At 44.3% G+C, this 15,425-nt stretch overlaps 1 protein-coding gene and 1 long non-coding RNA gene across 3 annotated transcripts in view; one reads left to right on the forward strand and one right to left on the reverse strand.

The window, feature by feature from the left end:
- The window catches only part of ccnh (cyclin H), an 88,660-nt gene extending 81,496 nt beyond the window's left edge, over positions 1–7,164 (reverse strand). For both annotated transcript variants that reach the window (XM_072516228.1, XM_072516227.1), the window contains exon 1: positions 7,011–7,164. The gene's annotated coding sequence lies outside the window, so the exon portion shown is untranslated. The remainder of the gene's footprint in view (positions 1–7,010) is intronic.
- Positions 7,124–15,425, forward strand: part of LOC140429361 (uncharacterized) — a 75,543-nt gene continuing 67,241 nt past the window's right edge. The window contains exons 1-2 of the long non-coding RNA XR_011949055.1: positions 7,124–7,246; positions 14,757–14,909. This is a non-coding gene — a long non-coding RNA (uncharacterized lncRNA). The remainder of the gene's footprint in view (positions 7,247–14,756; positions 14,910–15,425) is intronic.

Here is a 15,425-nt window from a genome sequence, read left to right on the forward strand (position 1 = left end):
CGATCAAGCTGCACTATAGAGATTCTATCTACTATAAATGAGGTGCTGCGGGCCATCAGACTTTCTGTAATCTGTAACTTTATGACCCTCACTCGATCATTACCATCAAACCAGGGCAGCGCTACGCACATTTAAAGATGAAGTGCTAGGCTGGTGAAGCTGCAACACAAGACACCATGCATGCTACCAAACCAAACAAACCACAAGTAAGCCCATCCTCAATGATGGGGGATCCCATCACTTCAATGCAAAAGACAAACAACTACCTTTAGCAAGGAATGTCGAGTGAATGATCCATTTCAGCCCCCTCCTAGGTCCCCAACATCACAGGTGCATGTCTTCAATTGGATTCAGTCTACCTGATGTGAAGAAATGTCTGAAGGCACTGGATACAGCAAAGTCTGTGGGCCCTGACAATATTCCGGCAGTTGTACTAAAAGCCATACCTTTGTCTCCATAACTAGTCAAGCTGTTTGCAAACGGCTACAACTGGCATCTAGCTGACAATGTGGAAAATTTCCCAGGGAGATCTCATCCAATAAAGCAGATCAATTACTGTCCCATAAATCCATTCTTGATCATCAGTAAAGTGATGGACGGTATTGTTGACAGCAGTATTAAGCACATCAATACAGAGATGCCAAGTTTGGGTTTCGCCAGGGCCATTCAGCTCCTGACCTTATTAAAGCCTTGATTCAAACATGGACAAAAATGCTGAATTCAAGAGGTGAGGTGTGAGCGACTGCTTGACAAGGCAGTAGTTCACCTATGACATCAAGGAGCCTGAGCAAGACTGAAGTCAATGGAAATTCCTGTAACAGCCACCCCGAACAGGCGCCGGAATGTGGCGACTAGGGGCTTTTCACAGTAACTTCATTTGAAGCCTACTTGTGACAATAAGCGATTTTCATTTTCCATTTTCATTTCATTTTCAAATGCTGGCTTTGTGATGCTCACATCCCATGAACATTTAAAAAAAAATTATTTATACTAACAATTTAGTTGAAGGAGCTTAGAGTAATGTACCGTAGATAGTAATGTACAAGTTGACATGGCATACAAGGTGATCTCATTTATCCAGCCCCCCAAAATCCTGTTTTTGCGTTATTCTCAAATGCATAAATCGATTCCCTTATTCCGCCTTGAAGTGCTGTACTCCTATTTATGGTTTTTCACTCCACAAATGCATGTTTTACTCACTGGTTTACATAGATAGTAATACATAGAACATACAGTGCAGAAGGAGGCCATTCGACCCATCGAGTCTGCACCGACCCACTTAAGCCCTCACACCACCCTATCCCCATAACCCCATCTAACCTTTTTGGTCACTAAGGGCAATTTATCATGGCCAATCCACCTAACCTGCACGTCTTTGGACTGTGGGAGGAAACCGGAGCACCCGGAGGAAACCCACGCAGACACGAGGAGAACATGCAGTCTCCGCACAATGATCCAGCGGGGAATTGAACCTGGGACCCTGGCGCTGTGAAGCCACAGTGCTACCATCCTTCCCCACAGTATCTTATAACTTGGCACAAGGGATCAAGCAGGTAATTGGGCTGTGTGGTGAAGATGCACAGGACTTTAAAGCATGCCCACACGGAGCAGACTACACATGGTGAAAAGAGAGATAGGAGTCTTCCGATAAAATAAATGAAGCGTGAAGCTGGCTTCAAGCTAAAAAATAGTTACATTTATTAACGAGTCAAATAACTGTGCTGCAGCGAGGGAATTCAGTGGTAGTGAAATACTGGTGCAAGAATGGATAAAGGGGGAAATCAGTCTTGAAGAAGATGCCCAAGGTAAAATGCACCAGGCAAGCCACTGGTCTGATCTTGAGCAGCATGTTTCAGAATGGAACCTCGAAAATTGTCAAATGGTTAAATCGCCACCAGAAATGCAACGTGTACACACACTTGCGTGGGCCAAATAAAACCAAATTCACCAAAGATTTCAGAGCAACAGCTGCTTTATTAAACAACAATGTCTAGAGTTGCAGCAGACTACCAAAAGACCTCAATGCCAAAACTTCTAGCTTCCAGATATTCTCCATTAGATAACAGCCAAAACAAAAGCCAAATTATGTCACATCAGCAACATGGATGAAAAGTCCATTAATTTTGATATTCCTCACCAGTGAGCCAATCAGCAGCAAATGCAGGCGAGAAACAGTGTGGTTGGAGGAGCAACAAACAGTTTGAAGGCGAGTGGCCACAGTGTATTCTCTCTTTCGCAGGCACTGGTCCTTAAAGGAGCACAGGCGTCAAGATGGTGAAACGGGTGAACGAAACAAAGAACAGCAGTTACAGTTTGAGCATCTGGCCAGCCCAGCCCCCACATGGGGCAGTTGGGGTCTTCCCTCGAGCGAAGGAGCACGTATTTGCACCATCACAGCCACCCCAAATTCATATTCAATGGTAAAGTGTCTAAACCTAATAGGATCAGGGGTGTGTGGTGTGACGAGTGAGGGCGTGCAATGTGTGAAGGTCAGTCGAAGAATGCAAGAGCGCGTGTGCATGTGAGTAAATTGGTGTTTGCATCAAGACCACGTTAGTGGGTGCTGCTGGGACTGCAAAAGTGCAGCAAGGAACCCCCGTTGATTGCCATTTACATATGGCAGATGGGCTGCCAGTTTCAGGGTATTTTAGGGGTGAGTTCAGGGGTGGGTGGGTAGGTTTGGGCACCTGTGCTATTTTATGTGCAGCCCCTGTCGGACGGGGCCACATGAAATGTAGTCCTGTGTTTGAATCTGTGTATGCCAGTGTGTGTCTATATCAATGCGTGAAGCAAAAACACACAGGAGGAAAACCCAGTCTGAAAGGCAGCCAGCTCTGACCCCCGCTTTAATACGAATTATCCCATGGCTAGCTGAGAGTATGCACTTTCAGAGACAAATGCAAGATCAGCATTAGTTAAATCCAATACCTTAGCTTGGTCCCGGTCCCCACCCCTTCCCTGGTGACCTGGAATTGAGGCTGATCTATCTCTCTACCTCTGTCTCTTAATCAAGAAAGGTTGTATTGACTAGCTCTGTTGCTTGGCACGTTTTAATTAATCACTTATTTTTAAATGATTAATTTATTGCTTTGACATTGATGTTTTCTTTTAAATTCACTTTAATGTTGTGGAAAAACACTCATCGACCCTTTGAGTGAGAAAAAAATTGAAATGCGATGGAGCATAGTCCCAGAATAAATGATTGCCCACTTAGAACAGAAATTAGGATAAATTTCTTGACTCAAGAGGGCTCTGGATTTTCAGAATTCTCTATCCCAGAGGACTGTGGATTCTCAATCCTGGAGTATATTCAAGGCTGAGATTGATAGATTTTTGAGCTTTAAGTGAATCAAGGGTGTATAGAGTTAAGGTGGGAAAGTGGAGTTGAGATCAAAAATCAGACATAATGGTTCAGCAAACTCGTGAGGCCACATGGCCTACTCTTACTTCTTAGTATTTTTGTACCTGAAACAAAAGGGCGCTGCCAGCTTTAGGCAGATATCCTTGCTGCCTGCTCAACTGAGCAGATGAAAATCAGGCATTACCATCAGCTGCTGACAACTTCAGGGTAGGCGAGTTACCCAAGTTATTTTAAATGACCATATGTTCTATTTCCACTCAAGTGTAGGGTTAAATTCACCTCCAAATCTCAGCTCTTTCAGTGCTATACGGAGATAATACTGCACAGTTGGAGATAACACTTAGACAAGCCAATACGGCCTATCTGCTCTCAGGTGGATGTAAAGATCTCATGTCGCTCTTCAAAGCAAGCAATCTTACTCTTCCAAATGTATTGACTAACATTTGTATTCAAACCAATAGAATAAAATTTAGAAAGCTTAAGCAGGAATTTAAAATTAATATACAGAGTTTCCAATTGGCCTATTTTCTACCAGTAAAATAGAAGGCATAGAAAAATGGCTGCACAGCAATTTAAAAACGAAAAATTGCAGGGCATATAGCCATTACTTACAAATTATAAACAACAGCATACATCTTTACATAATAAAACATCACAAGGGGCATTATAGTCACAGGAGCATTGTAAAATGTTGATAGATAACCAAAGGTTTGTTCAAAGACATTGAATTTAAGGGACATCTTAAAAAGAGAACACGAGAGGCATTCATTCACCTGACCGTGGATCCTACATGGGGTTAGGGTGCAACAGGCAGCTAAAACAAAAGTGGGAGTTGTATCTACGTCTTCTTCATCGAGTCCAATCACGAAAACCTAAATAACCTCCTGAGCTCACTGTGGGAACTCTTAATTCCCATTAGTTTAAATTATGTGGAGATGCCGGCGTTGGACTGGGGTGAGCACAGTACGAAGTCTTACAACACCAGGTTAAAGTCCAACAGGTTTGTTTCGATGTCACTAGCTTTCGGAGCGCTGCTCCTTCCTCAGGTGAATGAAGAGGTCTGTTCCAGAAACACATATATAGACAAATTCAAAGATGCCAAACAATGCTAGGAATGCGAGCATTAGCAGGTGATTAAATCTTTACAGATCCAGAGATGGGGTAACCATTAAAGAGGTGTGAATTGTCTCAAGCCAGGACAGATGGTAGGATTTTGCAAGCCCAGGCCAGATGGTGGGGGATGAATGTAATGTGACATGAATCCCAGGTCCCGGTTGAGGCCGCACTCAAGTGTGCGGAACTTGGCTATAAGTTTCTGCTCGGCGATTCTGCGTTGTCGCGGGTCCTGAAGGCCGCCTTGGAGAACGCTTACCCGGAGATCAGAGGCTGAATGCCCTTGACTGCTGAAGTGTTCCCCGACTGAAAGGGAGCATTCCTGCCTGGTGATTGTTGCGCGATGTCCGTTCATTCGTTGTCGCAGCGTCTGCATGGTCTCGCCAATGTACCACGCTTCGGGACATCCTTTCCTGCAGCGTATGAGGTAGACAACATTGGCCGAGTCGCACGAGTATGTACCGCGTACCTGGTGGGTGGTGTTCTCACGTGTAATAGTGGTATCCATGTCAATGATCTGGCACGTCTTGCAGAGATTACCATGACAGGGTTGTGTGGTGTCGTGGTCACTGTTCTGAAGACTGGGTAGTTTGCTGCAAACAATGGTTCGTTTGAGGTTGCGCGGTTGTTTGAAGGCAAGTAGTGGGGGTGTGGGGATGACCTTGGCAAGATGTTCATCGTCATCACTTCTCCAGCTTCCACCCTAAACACATTAAAGAAGCCATCCCCTATGGACAAGCGCTCCGTATACACAGGATCTGCTCAGACGAGGAGGAGCGTAACAGACATCTACAGACGTTGAAAGATGCCCTCGTACGAATGGGATATGGCACTCGACTCATCGATCGACAGTTCCAACGCGCCACAGCGAAAAACCGGACCGACCTCCTCAGAAGACAAACATGGGACACAACCGACAGAATACCCTTCGTCGTCCAGTACTTCCCCGGAGCGGAGAAACTACGTCATCTTCTTCACAGCCTTCAACACGTCATTGATGACGATGAACATCTTGCCAAGGTCATCCCCACACCCCCACTACTTGCCTTCAAACAACCGCGCAACCTCAAACGAATAATTGTTTGCAGCAAACTACCCAGTCTTCAGAACAGTGACCACGACACCACACAACCCTGTCATGGCAATCTCTGCAAGACGTGCCAGATCATCGACATGGATACCACTATTACACGCGAGAACACCACTCACCAGGTACGCGGTACATACTCGTGCGACTCGGCCAATGTTGTCTACCTCATACGCTGCAGGAAAGGATGTCCCGAAGCGTGGTACATTGGCGAGACCATGCAGACGCTGCGACAACGAATGAACGGACATCGCGCAACAATCACCAGGCAGGAATGTTCCCTTCCAGTCGGGGAACACTTCAGCAGTCAAGGGCATTCAGCCTCTGATCTCCGGGTAAGCGTTCTCCAAGGCGGCCTTCAGGACCCGCGACAACGCAGAATCACCGAGCAGAAACTTATAGCCAAGTTCCGCACACTTGAGTGCGGCCTCAACCGGGACCTGGGATTCATGTCACATTACATTCATCCCCCACCATCTGGCCTGGGCTTGCAAAATCCTACCATCTGTCCTGGCTTGAGACAATTCACACCTCTTTAATGGTTACCCCATCTCTGGATCTGTAAAGATTTAATCACCTGCTAATGCTCGCATTCCTAGCATTGTTTGGCATCTTTGAATTTGTCTATATATGTGTTTCTGGAACAGACCTCTTCATTCACCTGAGGAAGGAGCAGCGCTCCGAAAGCTAGTGACATCGAAACAAACCTGTTGGACTTTAACCTGGTGTTGTAAGACTTCGTACCATTAGTTTAAGAAAGACTTGCAAAATGGACACACGGCACTTTAGTCAAATACTTCTTAAGTACCGTTGTACTCCAGAAAACACACCAGCCAATCTGCATATTAAAACACTCCCACAAATAGCATTCTGATAAAGACCAAGTGATCTGCTGTTGTGACTTTGACGGAGAGATTGGCCAAGGCACATTTAGACAACTTCCTCTCCTACACAAAAACAGTGATATGGGATATTTTACATTCAAAACAGGGGCTCGGTTTAATATCTCATCCAAAAACAGCATCGCCAACAGTCCCTCAATACCGCAATAGAGCGTATTGATGTTTGGGCCAAGTCCACTAGTGGAATTGAACTTCAGGTTCAGAATGGGATAAACTGAGCCACAGCTGACACCTATATTGCGCGCGAAGAGCAGTGTGAACATCACAGAAGCACAAATAGCTCCACTCGGTCTGCAGAAAACACCTCTGTAAAAGTCAGGGGCCGCCTTGTATTAGAGGTGACAGCTGGAACCATCCGCACACAAAACCCTGGAAACACGAGGACCCGGCGGTTTAAGTGGCATGTCCGCAATGAAGTTCCTCGCACACTAAAACCCCGGGCAGAGGGATTTCGCTACTGCTACTACACACACCCAAAAAGGCAATCACCCGCTGCAAAAAAGATTCATTTCTGCAAGTACAGCACTTTAGTCACACTGACACCCACCTGGCGACGCTTCCGGTCTCTGCCAGCCCCCTTCAATCTGGCTCCTCGCCACCTGACCCCACCTCCTACTGACGTATGGAGAAGCGTTCATCCAATCGGAGACAGCCAGGGAACTCGCGAGAGGGAAGGCATTGCCGGGATTTCTAACGGTTTTAGAATGTCGGTGCATTTGAACTCAACGTCAAAAGATGGAACGGAGAAAAGGTGGTGGGTGGAGCAAACAGCTGGAAGTAAAGGCAAGGATAACATTATAGGATGCTGCAAATGCATTACTGTCACGAAGGCAAAATAGCCCTGTCTTCTCAAGGTGACCAGCTCTGCATTTCTGCTTGAGTTCGGGGAGGGAGGGCTGAGGTCAGCTCCGGTTGGAGGGGAATTGGATTGGGCAGTTATGAGGGGGTGGGCCCAGACACATCCCTTCTCCGGTGTAATAAGAAACTCGCTCCCCCCCCAAAGTTGGTCATCCTGCTGCTGCCTTTGCTACAAAATCATAGTTTTTTCTAACATAAACCAATGTTGATTGCCAATTGGCGTATAACTTTTATAGGGCCTATTAAATCCTTTAGGTCAGAGCTCTTTACCAAAATTAATATTATTGCATCCCAAAAACTTGTTATCTCCACACATGTTAATGATGAATCCACACTCTTCCATCCCCCCCCCCCCCCCCCCCCCATAGATCTCTGTCTTAAAGACACTCTGATTTGGTCTCCATGGCAATGAGTTCCACAGATTCACCACTGCTGAATAAATTCCCCCTCATCGCAGTTTAAAAGGATCCTCCCTTCAGTCTGCGGCTATGGCCCGGGTTCTAGTTTTTCCTACTAGGAGAAACATCCTCTCCACGTCCACTATAGGCCTCTCAGAATCCTGTAAGTTTCAATAAGATCCACCTCATCCTTCTAAACTCCAACCAGTACAGACCCAGAGTCTTCAACCGTTCCTCATATGCCAAGCTCTTCATTCCAGGGATAATTTAAAAATATATATTTTTATTCTCCTTTTTCACATTTTCTTCCAAATTTGCACCCACCAACAATAAGCAGTAACGAATATAATGTCAATCCCCATATCAACAACAATCCCATCCTCCCAATCCCAACCCCCAAACACCTGCCCGCATGTTAACATAAACAAATAACAAAAAGGAATCAGGAATCACCCATAGACACCATTAACACATACACTCCCCCTCCTCCCAACCCCCCCCCCCCCCACCACCACCACTAATGTTCAATGTTATCCAATTCTTGAAAGTGCATAATGAATAACGCCCATAACAGAACCCCTCCATCCTGCCCCTCAGTTCAAATTTAACCTTCTCAAGAGTCAAGAATTCTAACAGGTCCCCACGCCAGGGCATTGAGTGGAGAGGTTGCTCTCCATCCCAATAGGATCCACCATCGGGCGATCAATGAAGCGAAGGCTACAACATCTGCCTCCGCACACATTTCCAACCCCAGAAATGTCGGACAAGCTGGTCCGACACCCTGACTATGGCCTCCCTAGGGCTCGGGTCCTGTTTCATGTGCACCACTTTGGAGATTACCCGAAAAGCCTCCTTCCAGTAATCCAGCTTTGGACAGGACGATACCATATGAATGTGATTTGCGACCGCCCCCCCCCCCCTCGCAACGTTCACACACATCTTCTACCCCCTCAAAGAGCCGGCTCATCCTCCCCCTTGTGAGGTGTGCTCTATGTACCACCTTCAGCTGTAACAGCCCCAACTTCGTGCACGAGGTGGAGGTGTTCACTCTCCGGAGCACCTCACACCAGAACCCCTCCTCCATATCCTCTCCCAACTCTTCCTCCCACTTTGCCTTGATCCCTTCCGGTGGTGCCTTCTCCTCTTCCAAAATAGCCGCGTAAACCGCTGACACTACCCCTTTCTCCAGTCCCCCTGTCGTCAGCACTTTCTCCAGCAATGTGGAGGCCGGCTCCACCGGGAAGCTCTGTGTATCCTTCCTGGCAAAATCTCGAACCTGCATTTATCTAAACATTTCCCCCTGCCCCAGCCCATACTTTACTCCCAGTTCCTTCAATCCTGCAAACCGACCCCCAAGAAACAAATCTTTTAGTGTCTTAATCCCCTTCTTCCATTTCCTTAAATTTCCATCCCATTTCCCTGGCTCAAATCTGTGGTTCCCCCAAATCGGTATTTCCCCTGACCCTGCCCCCAACCCGAAGTGTTGGCGAAACTGCCTACAAATTCTCAATGAAACTATTATTACTGGACTTCCTGAGTATTTCCCAGGGGCCATCGGGAGTGGCGCTGTTGCTAGCGCCTTCAATCCCGACCCCCTACACAAACTCTCCTCCATTCTGACCCACTGGGAATCAACCCCTCCGACCCAGCTCCGCACCTGTTCCACATTCGCCACCCAGTAATAATACATTGGGTTCGGAAGACCCCAAACCCCTGCCTTCCCCTCTGTAGCAGCACCTTTCTAACTCTGGCCACCTTCCCTCCCCGTATGAATAAGGTAATCATTCCTTCAATCTCTCTAAAAATGCCTTTGGCAGGAAAATTGGCAGGCATTGGAAAATAAACAGAAATCGCGGAAACACGTTGATTTTAAATGCCTGCTCTACGGAATGTCAACCACCCCACCCCTGGCCGAGATACCACAAAATACTCTTGTCTCAATTTAATTTGTACTCCGAGAAAGACCCAAGCACCCGAAGCAGCTCCAATATTCTCCCTATTGACACACTTGGTTCCAACACGTATAACAACAAGTCATCGGCATATAACGACACCCTGTGCTCTACCCCCCCGCACTATTCCTTTCCATACACCCAAACGTCTTAACCCAATAGCCAACGGCTCAATCGCAAGTGCAAACAGCAGGGGGGACAGAGGACATCCCTGCCGAGTCTCACAGTGGAGAGAAAAGTATCTTGAGCTGATGTTATCGCCCTCGGCTCCTTATATAGCAGCTTTACCCAGTCCACAAATCTTGGTCCAATCCCAAACCGCTCCACAACTGCCATCAAGTACCCTCATTCTACCCGGTCAAACGCTTTCTAGGCTTCCAATGCCACAACCACATCTGTTTCCTTCCCCCGCCAGTGCCATAACCACGTTCAATACCCTCCTAACGTTCGAAAAGAGCTGTCTCCCTCTCACAAATCCCATCTGATCGTCACCTATCACCTTTGGGAGGTCCAGGGATCATTCTTGTGAACTACCACAAGTAAAAATCTATTTGGCAGTTGCAAAAACCTTTTGTCTCAATCATTACCTTCAGTTTACAAACACCAAAATCAAGAAATTAACTGTGAGGTACCACATGAAAAGATGACCAGCAGAAAAATAATTTTCAACTCAAACCTGGACCTAGTCAAATGGACCAAAGTGATTTTTTTTTGGTAATCCTGTATCTTACTAAGTTTCTAAATATTTAGAAATACAGACTACTATAAAAGAATAAGATAATGATCATGGCCGAAAGCTTGCCACTCCCACATTGATTCTGTATACACCTCCCGCTGCCTCAGGAAGGCAGACAGCATTATCAGAGACCCCTCCCACCCAGGCATTGCCTTCTTCCAGACCCTTCCATCAGGCAGAAGGTACAGAAGTCTGAAGACCCGCACAAACAGACATAGGAACAGCTTCTTCCCCACAGCTACAAGACACCTCAACGACTCCCCCTCGGTTTGATCTGTTCCCTGTAAGAACACGATTCACGACGCCTGTGCTCCTCTTGCTCATGTATTTGCTTTGTTTAGCCCTTTGTTCCGCACTGTAACCAATCACTGTTTGTCGATGTACCATTTGTCAATGTTCTCTGTTGATTATTCTTTTTGTCTACTATATCCGTACTGTGTACGTTTCCTCGGCTGCAGAAAAATACTTTTCACTGTACTTTGGTACATGTGACAATAAAAATAAAAATAAAATCAAACTAGGTGCCAGAGTTAGAAGATTAATGTCCTTGCACCAGCATATTGCCTATCTGGAGCGTTTCAGCTATGAAGAGAGGCTGGCTAGGCTTGGATTTTTTTCAGAGCTGAGAAGGCTGAAGGTGATCGAGTTGTACTAAATTATGAGGGACATAGTGTAGGTAGGAAGGAACTCTTCCCTTTAATAGAGGGGTCAATAACCGGGGCCATAGATTTAAGGTAAGGGACAGAAGATTTATAGGGGATTTGAGGAAAGACTTTTCCCCCAGAGGATGGTGGGAATCTGGAACTCTGCCTGAAAGGGCAGTAACACTCACAACATTTAAGATGCACTTAAAACGCCATAGTATACAAGGCTACTGATCAAGTGGTAGAAAATGGTATTAGAATTGACAGGTGCTTAATTGCTGGTGCAGTCACAATAGGCCGAATGGCCTATTTGTGCTCTAAAGCTCATATACAGTGGTTTTATACCTGTTTATTACTGGGAAGTAGGTTTGCTTGAATATGCTATGGCTTGTGTCAGACGATCTGATGTGCATCTCAAGAATATTTTTGGTCTGCTGTGCAACGTATCAGGTACAGTTGCCACTATTGGGCAATGTGTTTCATGCAGCATAAAAGTAGCTTTCGGCTTAATTTTGAATCTTTTCATTCCTGTTTTGAAGGTATAGCCCATTTGCACCTGTGGGATCCTCTCTCAGTATTGTCACGCTTGCTCTCGGGTTTGATCTTCACACACAACACTCCATCCACGGGAGAAGCAGGACATACAAAAGTGCCTATTGTTATGAATCCAATTTATCCTGTGTCCCTGGTTGCTAATTTATCAGTCTGTGGAGACTTTAACATTTAAGGTACTGAATGTTCCCAAACTAGTTGCATTCGTCCTTCCAATCAACAAGGGTGGAACCCTCTAGTGTTTTGATAGGTCACCAGATCGGTTCAGTGGTCAGTGAGCTGCTCATCTTGAAGCAGTCTGCCAACCAACAAGTGTCACAAAGCCAAAATGGACAGAAACCAATCTTAGTTAAGTTACAAGAAAGGAGCAGGGAAACAGGCTCAAACTGATAGACTGCCATTAGGGCAACGGTACTTCTTTGGAACAGTGGTGTTCTGCTTTTCACAAACATAGATCTGAAAGTATGCTTTTAAGCTCGTGTTTGAGTGAACTGGAAAATCCAGGGAAAGAGAATCTTGGAAGGTGAGATTAAAACTTTACGAGGTGGGCCATTGTTAAAACGTCCAAGTGGGAGCGACCTTTGGAGAGAATTCCAAGACAGGGTCTTCAAATGTGGAAATTGGAAACCTTTGTGCGAAAGATGAAATTTCAGTGAGATTGGTTTGCTCACAATGAAGCAAATGTCTGGGTGGAATCAGATTTTGTTGCACCTGAAATTTACTGTGCAGTGTGATGTATTTGACCACAGGCTTGTTAATTCATATCTGCCTCTTGCTTAGCCTGAATGTTAGATGATAAGATAAATAGTTATACATCGTTTTATCTTACAGAACTTGTATAGTAAAGTTTATTTTTGTTCAAAAACCCTTGTGACTTTATTCACTTGATAGCCTCTTGAATATCCAGCTTTATCTGCTAAAAACAAAACATCATCGGTCCCTAACTGTCTCACTCCCCACAATCTGGAGTCTGGCCAAGTATCATAACAATACAAAAAAAATCAAGGTTTCAGAATCCTCTTGCAAGTTTGAAATTCTGCAACTAATTAATTGTTTTGTAGGGAGTGTTTTTTAATCAGCTGGTTAGGAATTATATTTCTAACAGATTTGAAATATTCCACCAGTAACAACAGTCGCTTCAAATGTTGCCGTATGTGGCAAACACTGAAGGATTTTTAAATTCTCACTTAATTTTGACTTTACTATCAAAAGACAGCCATTGGTGCATCATAAATGGGTTCTTGATGCTACTGTAATATAAATAATCTTGCATGTTATAGCCCTTATCTATGAAAGTTATGTTTTACATACAATTACATTCCATCCTCTCATTTTGTAGTGGTGAATTATAACTTCTGTTGGACAAGTTAAGTTGATTAAGTATGTTCGGGGAGGCAGTAGTGTAGTGGTATTGTTGGTAAAAATCTGGGGACTCAAGTTCGAATCCCACCAGAGAAGGTGGAATTTGAAGTCAATTAAAAAATATCTGGAATTGAAAGTCTAATGATGACCATGTCGGTTGTCATAAAACTAATCTGGTTCACTAATGTCCTGTACATTATGTTAGTGGGGCAGACTGCCTCCTCCTGATGTCAGCGTGCTGTCCCAGTACCGTCGTCTCCTGGCGTCAGCGCAGTGTCCCAGGACCAAATTTATTTTTTAATATTAATCTTTATTAGGGTCACAAGTTGGTTTGCATTAACACTGCAATGAAGTTACAATGAAAATCTCCTAGTCGCCACACTCCAGCGCCTGTTCGGGTACACTGAAGGGGAATTCAGAATGTCCAATTCACCTAACCAGCATTCTTTCGGGACTTGTGAGAGGAAACTGGAGCACCCGGAGGAAACCCACGCAGACACTGGGAGAACTTGCAAACTCCGCACAGCCAGTGACCCAAGCCAGGAATTGAACCCAGATCCCTGGCACTGTGAAGCAACAGTGCTAACTACTATGCTACCATGCCGCCCACTGCTACCGCGCTGCCCGAAGCGGCGGCAGAGAGCAGATCACACGTCCGGTATGTACACTGACGTCAAGCGGTCCATGCTTTGATGAGTGTGAAATCAGAGGAGAGATTCCTCCATTTTGTAGCTGCCAGCAAGCAAGCAACAGGACTGAAGAACTGAGGATGGATCATTTTGTAATAAGGAAGAGAGGACCAGGACACAAACAGGCCAGGATCTCACAATTGAATCTGCTGGAGAGGGCTCAGGAGAGTCCATGGCAAGACAATGCAGTTGTGGTGTGAGCTCCAGGGCCTCTGATGAGCATCCCATTAAGAAGAACCTGAAATCGGGAACAAAGCAGTATTATGATTTCTTGAGGTATGGCTTTATTAATTGTGCCAATACAAATCCGAACGCAAAACTCAAGTGTGTTATGGGCAGGGAAGATCCTTATAGTTTGTGCTGCTTGGCGAGGTCTCATTGCTTATATATTTGTGCAATATTTGTGCATTTTTTCTTTCTATGCTAACCAAGTATGGTAATTAGGTTGATGCATGTAAGTTTGCCATGTATATGAAATGAAACTCTTCCTTTCCATAAAGGAAGCAAAAGCACTATAACTAGTTGAGAACATCTTCAAAATGCAAGCAAGCATGCAGAAGTTAGATTGCGCTTCTACAATTTTTGGAAACTCCTGTAAATTATCAGTAGTTTTCTGTTTAACTTTTATATCATATGCATGCTGTTTATGAAATGCAATGAGGCTCTCATTTATTTGTAGTTGCCAGAATGAACACAAAGGATCAACAGATTACGTGTCGATAAAAAAACCTAGAAAATGACTCACTTGAAATTTTCTCAGAACTTCTTTTGTACCACCACTGTCACTTGCATAAACAGACTTCCTTCAAATTTCAGCCAAAGTTAGGAATATATGAAATGCTGAGAAAATTCCTGGAATTTATTGTGCTAAAGCACAATATTTATTTCAAAATACTCAGAAGTAATATTTATTCATTAAAGCATTTTTTTTGAGAAGTAAACAAATTGAGTGTTTGCATTTCCCAAACTCTAAATGAACAGAAAATTGTTTATTACAGAATGTCTCTACATTTTAAGTGTGCAGAAAATAAAATGAATTATGCACATTATGCACAATGACATTTTACTAGTACTCAATTCTGTCTGTTTGTTTGGAATGCAGATGGGCATGTACAATCCCAGACAAATAGATAAAAGAATCAAATGGACAGGTAGAAAGAGACTCCAGCAATAAGACCTTTGTCAAAGACTTCTGACAGAATGTATATATCGTGCGGAGGGAGTTACAAAGGCAGCTACCAACATGCTGGGAAAGGTAAGCAGAATCTTGTTAGAGACTCCCTAATCAGGTCTGTCTTATTTACTCAAGTTACCTTCAAGTCAGAACATGTTCTATTACATTTCTACATTGTGTCTGTGCCATACGCATCCAACTAACATCAAAAGCTAGTGTTCTGTGTGTTTTGAATTTTTTGCCATCTTATGACAACAGAAATAGCTAGTAGGTACTATGAAAGCACTTAAATCAGGCTCTGTTGCAGTATAGGACAATTAGCAGTTTTGCAATATAGTATGCAGTCTGGAAGGAATTCTCTACTTTTAGAACGCACTGCATAATTTATATTTGATGGAAAACAGATAAGACAATTATTTAATAGTATCATTTCTGAAATTAAGTGCTTTATTTAAAACCAATACAAAGTCACCATCTGTCAATGCTTTTCTTATGTGGAAAGAAATACATAAGTGCCTTTAATGTAATAAAACGTATCAAGCCTCTTCACAGGTGGTATCAAACAATTTTTGATACCGAGCTGCATAAGGAGATATG

This window comes from Scyliorhinus torazame, chromosome 9, assembly GCF_047496885.1.
Source record: "Scyliorhinus torazame isolate Kashiwa2021f chromosome 9, sScyTor2.1, whole genome shotgun sequence".
Lineage (NCBI taxonomy): Eukaryota > Metazoa > Chordata > Chondrichthyes > Carcharhiniformes > Scyliorhinidae > Scyliorhinus > Scyliorhinus torazame.